Below are 16,472 nucleotides of genomic sequence, written 5' to 3' on the forward strand. Positions count from 1 at the left end.
TTGATTCTAAACTCAAAGGTTAAATATTGCTTTAATGTGTGTCCTCAATACTAATTTTAAAAAAAGAGGTTTGTAGTGATAGGTTTAGATGTAGAAAGGGAGACAAAGAAATGGACTGGTGTTGGGTCGCAGCAATTGGTGAGAAGACATTAACGCAAGAGGACTGTTTGACTAGCCTTATTCTGGGGACTAACACCTCCTGCCCCTGAATCTGAGGGTTACATCTTTTTTTCGCATTCTGCCTAGATGGGGCAGCCTATTATTTCATTCTTTTAACTTGGTTCTCAGTCACAGTGGCTTTTAGGGGGGTTCTTCCTTTCATCAGGGAGTGGAACATGCCTCAGAGTCACCTTCTGCACTATGTTTATGTAGAGGGATGGCCTCCTAAAGGTCTTTGTGTGGATTATGATGGCATACATTTCTTCTTTGTAAGTTTTTATTACATTTTTGTTTTCTGATGAGTGTAATACATGAAATCTACATGCATTAACTTACAAAGGCCATAAAGACATCACATTGAGTGCAATAAAAGCAAGTTGTAGATATGTACAAAATATCTTTATTTTTGGCAATGTATTTTTATGTGAGTGTACGTGCATGCCAAAGCAGAGAAAACAGTCCTGGGAAGTTAGACACCAGGGGTTTTCAACTGGTGGTGATTTTGCCCCCCACAGGACATTTAGCAATGTCTGGGGACATTTTCAGTTGTCACAACTAACAGATGGGTGCTACTGGCATCTAGCGGATAGAGACCAGAGATAAAACATCCTACAGTGTACAGAATAGCAATCCCCATCCACTCCCCCCAAAAAAGCGTTATCCTGCTTAACATATCTATAGAGCCACTGTTGAGAAACTCAGCTACCCACCAAATTAGTAACCATGTTAGTCTCTGTAGAGGGGACTGAAATTATAAGATATTTAGGAAGTATTTCAGCCATATCTGTAGTATTTGAGTTTCAAATATGACAATTTTCTTATAATCTATAAAATATTAATAAACATAATAAAGTATAAAAACGATCTGTATCTATTACAAAACAATGGTCAATACAGAAAAAAATGAAAATTAATTCTAAAATCCAATATCCAGAGATATCTGGTAATTTAAAAATCATTTTTTTCCTATATGTATATCTGTGCACATGTAGAATTATATTTCTAAAATGGTGTTAACACTCTGCATTAACATTTTTTCACTCATGACCATTTCCCCATGTCCCATGTTTATGTCAACAAATATTTCTCAAATACAAAATTTTGAGTGACTATGAAGCATTCAATCTACATGGATGTATCAGAGCTATATTTCTAAAATAAATTCAGAAATATTTCTAGTAAGGCAATGTCTATATGTTTAGAATATATTCAAGTGAAGACAAATTTCTGTAGCAAAGAGGTTTATGAGGAGAATAAGGCATATCACAAAATACCAGCTTCAGATTTTAGTCCTATAATGACCTCTTTCCATTTGCAATACTGAATAAAATTAACAGAAATTAATGGATAGCATACACGTTTGAAAATAGAAATTTGAGAGCTGACTGCCAACTTTGAAAAGATATTACTTAATAATGCTGCTACAACAAGAAGCCTCCTAAAATACAAGTAATTGCCACTTGTGGTTTAATTATTCCATTTTCTCAAGAACATAGTTTGGAGCTCAAGTATGCATATTGGGTAGCGATTAACCTTCAGTAGTAACATAGAGGACATCGAATAGCTTGTTTAAGCATCTCTCTTCTTGAAATGCCACTAAAATGAATTAAATTCCAATTTCTATTCACGGACTAGAGCAAATTGCTCATTATGGTCAGGCAAATGGAGACCTTTTGACAAGTGGGAGGACGTGGAGTCAGAAATGACTGCCAGTAAGAAGGTTTGTGACAGTGAAAAGATAGGAAGGTGAAAGAGCAAAAGCGCTTAGCAAGGGCGGGCTCCCCGCCTTCCCAGAGCTCAGCTTTCCTACACTTTGGCCACTGGCTCATTTAGCTCTGGGTGGTTTGAAAATGCTTCGAGGTCACCACCAGATTATCTTCCACTCCATGCACTTGACTTTACATGTCTTCAGAATAATGAGAGGATTTAGTGGAACAGCTGGAATTTGTTTTCTAAAGTGCCGTTTATTCAGAAAACAAAGTGATGAGATGATTCTGTTGAGGTAAGGCAAAATTCTGGACAGCTAAGTTCCTCTGTGGTTAAAGGTGGGGACTCTGGAATCCCAATCTCCTCAGACTAGCTGGGTAACTTCAGAAAAGTCACCTAACCTCTCTGTACCTCAGATTCCTTTATCTGCCCAATGGCTAATTTCCATGTCTTGTGATTTCTTGAGGATGAACGAGGCTGTCTTAGTCTGTTTGTGTTTCTATAACAGAATATCACAAACTGGGTAATTTGTAAAGAACAGAATTTTATTTCCTCTCATTTCTGGACACTGGGAAGTCCAAGATTAAGACACTGCAGGTTCAGGTGTCTGGTGAGAACCTGGTCTCTGCTTCCAAGATGGCACTTTGAAAACTGCATCCTCCAGAGGTGAGGAACCGCTGTGTCCTCACATGACAGAAGGCAGAAGGGTAAGAAAGGGCAAACTCTCTCCCTCAAACCTGTTTGAAATGGCATGAATCCATTCAGGAGCAGGGATACTTCACAGCCTAATCCCTCTTAAAGGCCCGCCTCTTAATACTATCACACTGGCAACACCTGAATTTTTGGAGAGGCACACTCAAAATGTAGCAGAGGAATATACAGAAAGCAGTGCCTTGGCCACAGTGCATGCTCAGCCTTACAAAGTGTTACAGTTTTCTGTTTTTACTCCCCTTCTCCAACAGTCTGAAACATCCAATTCTCCAAATGAGAAAGGGCTGTAATAAGCTCAGAAGAGTGTTCTGGGATCACGTAAAGAGAAGATCAAGGGCATTTGGGAAGGTTTCATGGAGAACACTCTTCTCCCATGGCCTGTTAGCGTCTCTCTGCTCTGACCCATGTGTCTCTTGGTGGACTTGTTTTCAAGTGGCTTTTGCTCTCAGCATGGGTGCGATAAATAAATCTAGGCTGGCTTGTCCTTTCCTTCTGATTTAGGAAGGGGACAAACGGGTTTCTAACTTAGTGCTTTTAGGGAAATTGCCATTTACACACTGATTTGTTTATTCAATTGTTCAATAGAAAGCATGTCTGCTCTCTGTGGCAAACACAATATCAGTAGGTGAGTAAAACGAGACCCTATTCTGGGAAAGCTGGTAGTTTGTGGAAAGAGGGAGATATTTCAACATATCTCAATAGAACAATGAAGACTATTAACAAGCAAAACAACAATTAAAAACAAAATCACTGACCCCTTTCTCTATATTGCCTTTCCCTGCTTCCCTTAAAGAAAAAAAAAAAAAACAAAAACAAGAAAAACTGCCTCTTCTCATAGCTGCTGGTAAAGAAACAGAACAACAACATTTCATATTTAAAAAGTTGTGGCTTACATTCATATTGGGGAACATCTAGCAGAAAGTCTTTCTGGAATGTTTAATCAAGTAACTACTACCCCAGTCTCTTAGAATGCAACTAGTATTCACTATTGTTGAGTCCTCTTCCCCTTTTTTGTGTTGAAAAAAATTTATGTCAACATTAAGGAAAAAATTGAGCAGTTTGACTTCGATACAATCCCAGGACTTAAATCCAATGCTAGAAAATATTGATTTCTGGATAAAATTCTCTATAAGTTTTTCATGTTTTCTAATTCTATTAGAGTTTTGACTATCTTTTTGGTTGTCTGACCTATTTGACTTAAGGCTGAGAGCTTTTCTAGTTGGTCTATTTGGGTTAAAATGATTCTCTTCTGGCTTATTCTGGGAGTTCTGTCATGGAGACTGTGACTTGAAGTCTCGCCAGAATGATAGACACTGGAATGGTACCTCGTCAAGTATTGTGAACAAGCTCTACTCTGCTAAGATTCTCAGGCCATGGAGTGCCTCTCCTAACAGTGTGAGACTCAGACTGAACCAGACATGGAAAATACCTTAAAGAATGTTATTTATTAGGCAAGAGCACCAATATACAAGCTTAAGGACAAGTCCTTTCCAAATAACTTTGTCCTAGGGTAAGTAATCTTCTGAGGGAACAATAAATACATGCACACTTCAGACTTGGGAATCTGTTCCTGACTTGCCTCCCCAGCTTCCATGTATATTTCTCATGTGAATGATCCACGCACATTAACCTCTAGATACAGGCTAGTCAGATCCGTTTGTCCTTCTTAATAACTGAATTGTCTGAGAGGGGTAATGACTTCTGTAGTCCTTGTCCTCAAATCCCTCAAACTACTATAAATGGAGCCCTTTAGCATCCATCTGTGGGTCCAGCTTTGCTGTAGGCTCTAAAAGTATTTTTTTCCTGAATTTTGGGGGAATCCAAGGATTCTCAGGTTCTATGTCATCTACTTTGCTCTGGCACTACTCTAATCTTGTGCTACAGATAGAATGGCTGGGTTCTCATCTTGTTCTTGATTTCAAGACACTTGCAATACACATAGTTTCAGAAATTGGTTTGATTAGTATTTTGATCCAAACAGGTTTTTAGAGACTAGACTTCTCCCTTGCATTGCACAATCTTCCCAAGGACAAGAATCTCTTTTTTCTTCCTTTGGAGACAGTCTTGCTCTGTCACCCAGGGTGGAGTGCAATGGCATGATCTCAGCTCACTGCAACCTCCGCTTCCTGTGTTTAAGCAATTCTCATGCCTCAGCCTCCTGAGTAGCTGGGTTTATAGGCACCCACTGCCATGCCTGGCTAACTTTTTAAAAAATTTCAGTAGAGATGGGGTTTCTCCATGTTGCCCAGGGTGGTCTCAAACTCCTGAGCTCAGAAAATCCACCCACCTCGGCCCACCAAAGTGCTAGGATTACAGGTGTGAGCCCCCACAAGCCCGGCCAAGAATCTGATTTCTGAATGCTAATCCCATACTAGGTAGTTGATATCCAAAATCAATTCCTGACTTCATGCTTCATTTATCTGAGGGCCACCTACCGGTGGCCCATAGCTGTCCCTACTAGTGTATCCACCTAATATATACTACCTATTGGACCAGACCCCTCTACCCAGTCTTCTTTCACATTCTACCTGTCCATTTTTTTTTCTAATTCCTTGATATTGGTATCACCTCACATAATCCTAAGTTTATTCATTCCAAAGTATTCAAGTGAGTACCTGTGGTAAGCACTTTTGGCACAAAGCTGTACAAGACAGAGGATAATATGTTTACAGGGCTTATCATCTAGTGGAGGATACAGACAATGAAATGAGCAATTACAGCAGTGAGGAAATTAGCCAGGGGGAAGTTGTCGGGTGCCATGGAAGCATTCGTGGGAAAACTAACATGTCCTTTGAGTATCAGATGAGACATCCTGGAGGAAGTGGTATTTAAACTGGCACCCAAAGGTTAAACCAGACAATGGGAAAGAAGTGTGAGAAACGGTAAGGAGAGATTACTTCAGGCAGGAAATCTAGCACAGTTGAATACCAGGGAGTGAGACAGTGCATGGCATATTGAGACATTGAAGAAATGCTTGAGAAGCTGAGTGCTGATAGAAGCAGCAGCTTGAGGCCCAGGTCATACAGATAAGAAGTTTGGTCTCTATACTAACAGCACTGGGAAAGCTTTGAAGCATTTTTAAACAGAAAAATGGCATGCCTTATGGCTGTGTAGCATCCTAGTCCTGGCCCCCTGATCTAATAGGTACATCTTACTCGCAATCGAAATCAGGATTCCAATGGCTAGTTATACCAATTTACCATTAGAGGTTTTGTCAAGATGGACCAGAAAAGCTTTAGTCATGCCATGTAGATATATTCTCATCTTGATAGCTAATCCTGGTGATTCCACTAAAAATCTCTCTGCATTTGATGATGACAGACAACTTTTGGTGCCGATAACTTCACTATTCTTTATGATGGTTGTAAGGTGTATTTTGAGGTATCAGTCCACAAAAGGCATCTTATTGTGGGAAATGCAGCCAGATTGTTCTCCAGATGTCATCGTCAGAAAGAAAACACTGAAGTCTAATTAAAATGCAGCATAGGTTGTATCACTTAGGCTTTATAATAACTATTTCCAATAACTAGAGAAAAAAAGACTTACTGATAATCTATCTCCACACCCTCTAGACAGCCTTATGTTTATTTTTAAATGTTGAAAGACAGAGCAAGTGAACATGCAAGAACCCAGTCATATCTCCTTTAAATGCAGAGTATCCACTAATTAATTCATAATAAATATTTCAGAAAACCTGTTAACTCCTAGGTAGCTTATGAAGATGAAAGAATTTTTTCCCCTTCTGGAGAAAAAGTGACCAAAATATTAGAACCAACTCCTAGTAAGAAAGAGTCAATATAATGTGTCAGTAAGATGCTATAGTTTGCAGTATGATAACTATAATCTTCCTTTATCTTTCTATTCCTAATTTGGAGCTACAATAGATGGGTGAATTGGGTATATGGGTGAGACATAAGCTGTTACTTTCTGCTCTAACGATGATAAATGTGTTCTCTAGTCTGGCCTTTGCACTATCTTCTTCCCATTACACACACACACGCATGTGCAAAAAATCAGATGCCACATAGATGGTCACTCCAATTCCTTGGGGTTTTTTAAATTATAAAGACATTTAAATAATTTCACTAAATAGGCCGGGCGTGGTGGCTCAAGCCTGTAATCCCAGCACTTTGGGAGGCCGAGGCGGGTGGATCACGAGGTCAGGAGATCGAGACCATCCTGGCTAACACGGTGAAACCCTGTCTCTACTAAAAAATACAAAAAACTAGCCGGGCGAGGTGGCGGGCGCCTGTAGTCCCAGCTACTCCGGAGGCTGAGGCAGGAGAATGGCGTAAACCCGGGAGGCGGAGCTTGCAGTGAGCTGAGATCCGGCCACTGCACTCCAGCCTGGGCGACAGAGCGAGACTCCGTCTCAAAAAAAAAAAAAAAAAAAAAGAAAAGAAAATAATTCAAGAAAGACAAAATATATTATATTCAAGAAACCATACTAATTAAGAAATGCAAAACATACTTTTGAATTCTATATTACACAAAATTAAACAGAGGAAAAAATGAAAGTACATGCATATGTACATACAGAATATGTATATATGTATGCATGCCCATATGTGTATATATAACAGAGATGGATAGATAGTGAGGGAAAGAGAAAACGAGGCAGAGGGTCACAGAAGAAAACCCACAGAAGTACAAAAAAAGAAAAGAAGTAGAAATCCAGAAACCTACAGAGACGGGCAACAGCGTGGAGGCCTTTGACCTTCCTATTCACCTGGCCTGAGAACATCAGAGCAGGTGAGCGGCTCCTATAACCACCCTTCAGTACTCCTATGACCGCTGCATCATTTGGAAATCATCCTTTCTCCAAGACAAAAATAATTGTTCTCCTTTTATCTACAAATTTAAAATGGGGAATTTTGAAAGACTTGTTCTACTCAGGAATTAAAATTCACTAAAGGCTGAGATCAACTCCCGAGGCCCTAGGCTCCTATTGTCTGGGCCTCTTGCATATGCAGTGTTTCCCCTCCGCTGTTTGTTGTTGTTGCCTTGTTATTGCTCTAATGGCCACTGCCTACATATCTGGGTAAAATCATTCTCTTGAGATCTGCATGTGAGAACTACGTGTATAATTTGGCCCCTTTATGCTTGTGTTTCTTCAGAATCCTGCATATTGCAATCCCCTCTCTAGCTGCAGATGAACATAACAGACCTAGACAGGATAGGGTATCCCCAGTACTTATTAAAGTACCTTGTCTGTGGTAGGTGCCAAAACAATATTTTAGGAATATTAAACAAATTAGGAGCTGTACTTTTCTCCTTTTGAGATGGAGTCTCACTCTATCACCCGGGCTGGAGTGCAGTAGCCGGATCTCAGCTCAATGCAACTTCCGCCTCCCGGGTATAAGCCATTCTCATGCCTCAGCCTCCTAAGTAGCTGGGACTACAGGCATACACCACCACTCCTGGCTAATTTTTGTTTTTTGTTTTTGTTTTTGTTTTTTGAGACGCAGTCTCGCTCTGTCCCCCAGGCTGGAGTGCGGTGGCGCGATCTCGGCTCACTGCAAGCTCCGCCTCCCGGGTTCATGCCATTCTCCTGCCTCAGCCTCCTGAGTAGTTAGGACTCAGCCGCCACGAAGCCCGGCTATTTTTTTGTATTTTTAGTGGCGATGGGGTTTCACCGGGGTCTCGATCTCCTGACCTTGTGATCCGCCCGCCTCGGCCTCCCAAAGTGCTGGGATTACAGGCGTGAGCCACCGCGCCCGGCCTAATTTTTGTATTTTTAGTAGAGATGGGGTTTCACCATATTGGCCAGGCTAGTCTTGAACTCCTGACCTCAAGCAATCCTCCTGCCTCAGCCTCCCAAAGTGCTGGGATTATAGGCATGAGCCTCCGCTCCCAGCTGTACTTTTCATTCCCACTAAAATACAAACCATGCAACACACAACAATTTCTGGTATTTATATTCCAGATCCTATTAATTTATGATGTTCTCAATCAAAGCTGCCTACATTATATTATGTTGATTAGTTCTTGAGATAAGCTTGGATTTGAGAGCGTTTGAGAGTCTCAAATATTTTTAAAGCACTGATTTGATTATTTAGGAATGTAATTGTACTTTGTTCTGCAAATATTTTGAACTTATTCTCAGTTAAAACTAGAATGCTTGGGCTGGGCGCAGTGGCTCACGACTGTAATCCCAGCACTTTGGGAGGCCAAGGCGGGTGGGTTGCCTGAGGTCAGGAGTTCGAGACCAGCCTGGCCAATATGGTGAAACCCCATCTCTACTAAAAGTACAAAAAATTAGCGGGGTGCGGTGGTGCATGCCTGTAATCCCAGCTACTGGGGAGGCTGAGGCAGGAGAATCGCTGGAACCCAGGAGGTAGAGGTTGCAGTGAGCCAAAATAGCATCACTGTACTCCAGCCTGGGCATCAGAGCCAGACTCCGTCTCAAAACAAAAACAAACAAACAAAAACTAGAATGCTTGAACATCCTATCTTGGGGGCAAAAAAAGGTAAACTGATAACCTGAATGTAACATGTGTTTCACAGGAATTTGTAAATACATGTCCTAAGTCATTGATGTGAATGTAGATACTGGAAGATAAAATGAACACATTTGTATCTCAGAACTCCTGCTATAACCCAAAATGTATTATTAGCAATCAGTTCCATTTTCAAGCTTCAACGCAACTTTTCTTGGCAAAAGATTTTATTTAAGTGCTTTTTTTTTACCCTCTCTGAAAGCTGTTCTAATATAAGATTTAAGATTGAGGGGTAGTAATGGCTTTCACTGCTTTTTTTTTTTCCTGCCAACCATGAGTATCCACATGGGAGATTAAGGAATGAACTGGAAAGGAGCCAGAATATGACTTTTCCATTCTTCCCGCCCGCCCCCCTCATCTTTCTCTATATTTCTCTCACCTCTATTCAGCTTTCAAGGTGAAATGAGGATGTGAGAAGGGCAGACGGATGGTGCCTGGATAGCAGTGAGACAAATAACAGTGGAACTCTGAAGACAATGATCTTTCATTCACTGTTTCTACAGTTAAATTGTTTTTTTTTTTTTTTTTTTTTTTTTTGAGACGGAGTCTTGCTCTGTAACCCGGGCTGGAGTGCAGTGGCCGGATCTCAGCTCACTGCAAGCTCCGCCTCCCGGGTTTAGGCCATTCTCCTGCCTCAGCCTCCGGAGTAGCTGGGACCACAGGCGCCCGCCACCTCGCCCGGCTAGTTTTTTGTATTTTTAGTAGAGACGGGGTTTCACGGTGTTAGCCAGGATGGTCTCGATCTCCTGACCTCGTGATCCGCGCGTCTCGGCCTCCCAAAGTGCTGGGATTACAGGCTTGAGCCACCTCGCCCGGCCAAATTGCTTTTTTAGGATTCTGTGTTTCCTATAATACCTGGAATTTTAAAACACATGTTTAACTGGCTTCATATATGAGAAAGTTCAAAATGTTAATGGCTTTACATTAAAAAGTGTATCTCACTAAAAATAATAACAATAGAAAAGCATGAAGGTAGACAGTCTAGGGCAGGTCTGGTCACTCCATTCCATGATCTTCAGAACTAAGGTCTTTCTATCCATCATCTCTGCCATCTTCACATGTCTCTTAGTCACCCAGATTAGCTGATGAAGCTCCAGACATCATATCTGTGTTCCAGGAAGCAGGAAAGAAGAAAGGAAAGAAGGCTTTTCAGATGCTCCACTAACAAATTAGTTGGTTTCTTATTGACACCAAGCCACCAGGAAAATGTAAGTTTTTACCTGGGCACACTATAATCTGAAATATAATTAAAGTTTTATTAGTAGGAAGAAGGGAGAATGAATATTATATAGGCAATTTTAAGTCTCTACCACATTTCTAAACTCCACTCCCAACACACTTAAGGCTGCCATGTTGCACAATTCTAGTTGCTATCCACATTATAGTCTATGAGCACAGAAGTAGAAATATTAGATGCATTCACCTAGTACAGATACCTTTCCCAAAGGAATGTATTTATATATATATTCAACATCAGAAATAATTGATAACAACTGGTCTCATGCAATGGAATACTTTCTGAAATGGTGAAGTTTTAATATATACATATTGAACAAGCATAAATAGCCATCAGATATGACTTTGGCATGATTCTGAAGATATCTGCCATTCTTCTATCACTAGCCAGTTGGTGAAACAGAATTTTGTGTCTCATTATAATATTTCTCATCCTCTCACTTGCAGTAGATGAGACTAAAGTCTTTCCTCTTGGTGCCTTGATAATTTTTGTCATTTAATTATTTATATGTATCTCATTACATATTTATCACTTACCTGTGTGACATTTGGACTGGAAAGCTCCTGAGGAAAATAGAATAAATCTTAAAGTTACAGTTCTCTGAAGACCCACAGATGCAGCCCCAAAAAAGAATTATTCCTTCAGAGGGGCAAGAACTGTTTTCTCTGGTTTAGAGGTTTTAAAAATAAAAGTCTAGTGATGTTTGTTGCCATGGATCTGGCTTGTGGGGCAGCCAGCCTGAGAGATGTAGGAGAGAAAGAATGTCCCAATGGTGTACAAGCTCCTGGAGTTCCTGTCATCTCCTGCCCTTCCTTCAGTGAGCTCATAGTTTTTTTTAAGCTAATATGAGTTCGTTTTCTTTGTTGTTGTTGTTGTTGTTACTTGGAACTAGAGACCTGAATAATATAGCATGGATAATCATGTTGTAACACTATGACATCATATTCTTATATTTCTGGGTGAAAATGTTCTCTAAAGATCACTAGCCAGATTTGGACCAAAACTATCCAGATTGGTACTGTCCCAAACTCCCCAAATTTCTAGGGATTTGAGGCTACCTTGAGATATACCTCATGCTCCATGGTCTCCAGGAGGAATTATCATAGATAATGGACATTTTCCGTTTTTAGCTTGAGATTGGAAATGTCAGTCTACCGTCAGAGATACAAAATTGAGTCAGATATGGAGAAGAGCTTTCTGTGATGGGAGAGGAGTTACAAGACTCAGACTGAGCTTATAAGATGTAGGTGTAATATATAAAGAGCACTCACACGCTTTGGAAGAGTTTTTACTCTTCTGTGAGACTTTTTCAATCCAAAGCACAGTAACGAGAAGCATAACCAAATTTGAAAATGTAGGCCCCATTCTGAAAGTTAACGAGTTTATTGAGGCTTAAGCAACAATACCACATCTCTGATTGTATAGAAAGGGCACAAATTCATTGCCCAGGTACTCAATCAAAGAAGTCACAGGTTATCTAAAGTACGGTAAAATCCAGCATCTTCACTCACTGGTGACACTTTCACTAACAGGTTACATTATTTCAGGGTTTGTGTTTCATCCCCCTTCCTATTTTCCTCCTCACCTCACAGTCAGTGGCTAATAAATAATAAAATGAGCAAAGCCAGATAGCAAGAAAGAGAAGCAGAGAAGCAAATGGCATGAATAACCCCAAACAACACGGACTTACCCTGAGTAATCAAGAGCTGCTGATTTGCAAAATTATAGTGCATCCTAGAGAGCCTCTTGCTTTCCAAAGGCTGCAAACTCTACAGTAATTACCTATTCAATAAGCACAATCCCCTTGCATTGAACAGATTTGCAAGTTTCAGGCAGAGAAATGAGAAATAGAGTCAGTGAGGGAATTGCTTTATTAAGAAATCCTTCCATGTGTACAGGGTTTTATAGCTCACGGTGAACTTCACATTCATTATCTTGTTGTATTAGCCAGCAAACCCTGTAAGATAGTTAGAAAAGATATAAGTTATTCATACCCAGTGGAAGAGCAAACTCAAACTCACAGATGTTCTCTAGGTAGCGCTAATTCATACATCTGGGAAGTCTTAGAGATGAGACTTTAAACAAGGACCTATATTCCTAGTTCAGGAGCCTTTCTTATTAAATCGTCTGGCCTGAGGATCAGGAGCTTTTGGCCCTTAGGATCACTCCATTTTTTTTTGGTAAGGTATTTCCTCTGATGATTTAATTAACATATGACATTTACAGAAAATTTGTAACACAAAGCAGATACAACTCACTCAAAACTAGAAATTGAATGCTAAAATAGTTTAGCATGAATTTTTCTGATTTTTGTTGTACAACCAAGAATAATAATTGTGGACATAATAAATATGCTAGACACTGATCCAAGTACTTTATACATGTTACCTTAATTAATCCTTACAGTAACCTTTTGAAGGAGGTGCCATTATCTTCATTTTATGAATGAAGAAACTGAGGCACAGCAGGGTTAAGAAACTTGCCCAACATCACATAGCTACTGTGTGTGATTTAAGCTGATATAAGTTTATTTTTTTGTTACTTGGAACTAGAGACCTGAATAATATAGCATGGATAATCATCATGTTATAATACTATGACATCATATTCTTAATTTCAATCATGCTCTTAATTTCAATGATAAGTAAACCTCTCACTACAAACACACATGCACACACACACATATAAAAATACACAAATTTGGGACCATGCTCTTCATTTCTTTGGAAAGTTCTTTTTTTTGCTTATATATATATGTCTTGCATATTTTTACATTATTCATCTGCAGCCAAAAAGTTAATATATTCCTTGGCTTCAACTCTCAGTGGCTCCATTACCAATAGGTCATCATACAAGTTCTTCTGCAGGGCACATGAGGCCTTGAGTAATCCAGCTCATTTACACTTGGAAATCTGCCAGTTACACTAAGGAAAAATGTAAGATCCCTCACCCATGCTGTTTTCTACACCCTGGATTTTGCTAGTTCTTTTCTCTGGAATGCTTTCTCATTTCTCTTCCTCAGTTTAACCTCTGTTAATTTTTAAAGACTCTGCTTGGGAGCCATTTCCTCCAGAAAGAATTTCTTCTGCAACTCCACCACACTGTGAACTGAAATAGGTAAGCATGATCTGGGCTGTCCCATGGTCCCCTTAGGACGAAGCAGCAGCTTAGGCATTCCTCAAGTGTTTGAAATAAATCCTTTCAAGGAAAAAGCCTGTCTAGACACTGCATTTGAAGTATGCCCAAGGCTCCCATTATGGAATCTAATTCTACTCTTGAGTGACCTTGTGAAGTCTTAAAGGAATCTTGAATCAGAATTTCCTTGGATTAGAAGAGATTCCTGGAAGTGGGCAGCTGGTGACAGTCCCTTTTTGCTCATCTCCCCTCATCAGCCTGCCAAGTTTCCTGGTACAGAGCCAGTCTATGATTTAGAAGACTTTTCAAAGAGGTTTACTTCCCCTACAGCTGTGACTGCCAATAATTCTCTTTAGCTTCTTGCTTAGATTAGTGAGAATGCAAATTCCCTTTGTGGTAATACTGCCTTTATGAGTTTCTATATCTTAGTATGAAAGAACAGTCTAGAAGAAGGTTCAGAAAAGGAACGGGAAAATAACAGGACATTCTGAATTCTGCTGAAGGCTGACCCTCATTAGATACCACCCTTAGAGTTGCAGCCACCAGTCCTAGGGAAGTGACCCTGGGTTACCTGGGCCTGGAAACCCACCAGGATTTCCACAACATGAGGGTAATCCCTACGCCTTCGCCTACATGGACAGTCAGAGCAGCTAGACAGTACCCAGAGGATCATGTCTTGGCTGTCTAAAGGGACCTCCTCACAGGGTGACATTGCCTCCTCCTTCAGAACTCACATAGGGATTTCCCCTGCATCCCACACTGAGACCTGAATACTTCCAAGTGCAGTTTTAACAATCCATTATTGTCTGGAGGATTTGTTGGTTGTGAAGGATGCAGTGGCTAAGATGATAAGGAATATGTCTTTCTCTCTTATGACTCCTTTGTAGGTAATGGAACGTTACTTATTTAAATAGTATATCCATCTTTATGAAGGGAATAGAGTATATTACTATTTTTTTACCTTAACATCCTGCCCACAATCACAGTAGCCTTGTTACAGAAATTATTTATTTCTCTTATGCAGATCTTTGTTTCAAGATGCATCACTGAAGCAGCTTACAGAAACTAGCATCCAAAATAACCTACTTCTCAAATCTAATATCATTTCATTAATAGAAGGACCTTGGACCAGACAGAGGCTAGGGTTAGAATTAAGGTGTCTGGGGTGATATTCAGTTTTCCTATAAAGGCTGTAATGATCAAAATCAAATCACTTCACTGCTGAGTTTCTATTTCCTCCTTAGAAAAACAGAATCTCCCTCCTATATCCAAGTGCTGATGGACAGCAGTTGACAAACACCCCCAAGGTGTTGAAATTATATGGTTGCCTTTTCTAGCAGCAACTTTCTTAGTAAAAGGTTCTTAGGGGCTCAGTGTGGCTAAGGTAAAATTGCCTTTCATCTATTTCTTCCTTGCTTTCCAGATAATCCATGGCTAAAATTAGTAATGCTTAGTTCAGTAAAAAATACTGTTACAGCAGGGAGCCATGGAAACGGTGTTGGAGCCACTTCCCCTTCAGGGAGCTGCCTTTTGCAGGATATGACTTATTGCTGATCAAATGAAACAACTCACTGCATTTGAAGCTGGGGTTTGAAATTAGTTAAAAGCACAGGCAAATCTTTCAAAAGCACCATCCTTCCCGTTTACTTTTTCTTCTTTCATTCCATCCAGGAAAGAAAAATATATCTCAAATTAAGTGTCGAATTTTGCTTTTGAATACAGTATGAGAAGATTAATCTACTGAACCACCATCCTGCATTTGAGGTGTCTTTTTGGTAGTTCTAGGGGACAATGATGTTAAAGTTAATTAATGCCTTCCCCCATACATTATTTTATAGTTTATAAAAATAGCTTCCCTGTGCACTGCCACTGAAGTCTTAGGATAACATCTCAGAGGTGGAGAACATGACGAGAAAACTTCCAATCAGATGAGGAAACAGGCTCAGCCAGGCTTGTTGACTCAGCTTGTGACAGGAGGAAATAAGAGGAAAGTTTACATCTATCACCTGTGATTCCATCTTCTGATCTCCTTGTGACTGGGGTACCAAACTGATGTGACTGAGGGTGGGAAAGCTTCAGATAAGTAGAACTGACTCTCCATGGTCAGAATTTTAACTGCTTAAGTCTATGTTTGGGAAACATTCAGCTTTGCTGTGGTCAACCTCCCTGAATCTACCAGGGTCTCCCCTACCCTAGAATGCAGAGCCCTCCTGATGCCCTCTGTGAAGAAGCCAGTATTGGGATGCTACATTCTGATCTGTTTGTCCTTTGTCCAAAGGACTCTTCCTCTGAATCTTTATTTTCATCCAATTTCCACCACCCCTGTTTATCTGCATTCACCCCTTTCCTCCTGGTCTCTGCTCCTCTGAGAAAGGTATTTAAGAAGTTAATTCATGTAAATATGTTCACAAAGCCTAATGAATTAATGGATCTCAGGACGGAGACTTTTGCATTGTAACAGAGACCCTAATTGCTTTGGCTTGACTTTAGGCGTCCTTAATGCAAGTTTGGTCAACTTCACCAAGGTCAGGTGTGTCAAAAATAAAATGAGATCAAGATAGAAAAATGTTTGAAGTTTAGCATGCATACAAAAGAATAGTTCTGGAATTAGGATACCTCAAGCCAAAGTGATATGAGGCCCCACTGACAGCAGTTGCAGTCCAGTTTAAAAAGGGTGAAGGAAGAAGTATTTTGATCTTTTTCTTGATTGGCTGTTATGTATTAACAGGTTTTTAAAGGCAAGCAGAGCTGTTTAAGCTGATTCATCTGTAGAAGATTGGTTTAATTTCATTGAATGATGCTAACAATGATAAAAAGTTTATGTTTTGCATTTTATTTCTAATTAGAGCTAGCATTTTGGAGAGATCAGGACAGTTTAAGATTTGGCTATGTGACTATGGGCAGTTGGTTTGGGGATATATCTAAACTGTGGCTTCCATTTTTATTTTCCTTTAACAGGAGTCAGACCCCAATGTCCTCAAGTAGGGCCACAATGGTGCTTGAAGGGTGATAATTTTAGGGAA

The sequence above is a fragment of the Macaca mulatta genome, chromosome 14, assembly GCF_049350105.2.
Source record: "Macaca mulatta isolate MMU2019108-1 chromosome 14, T2T-MMU8v2.0, whole genome shotgun sequence".
NCBI lineage: Eukaryota > Metazoa > Chordata > Mammalia > Primates > Cercopithecidae > Macaca > Macaca mulatta.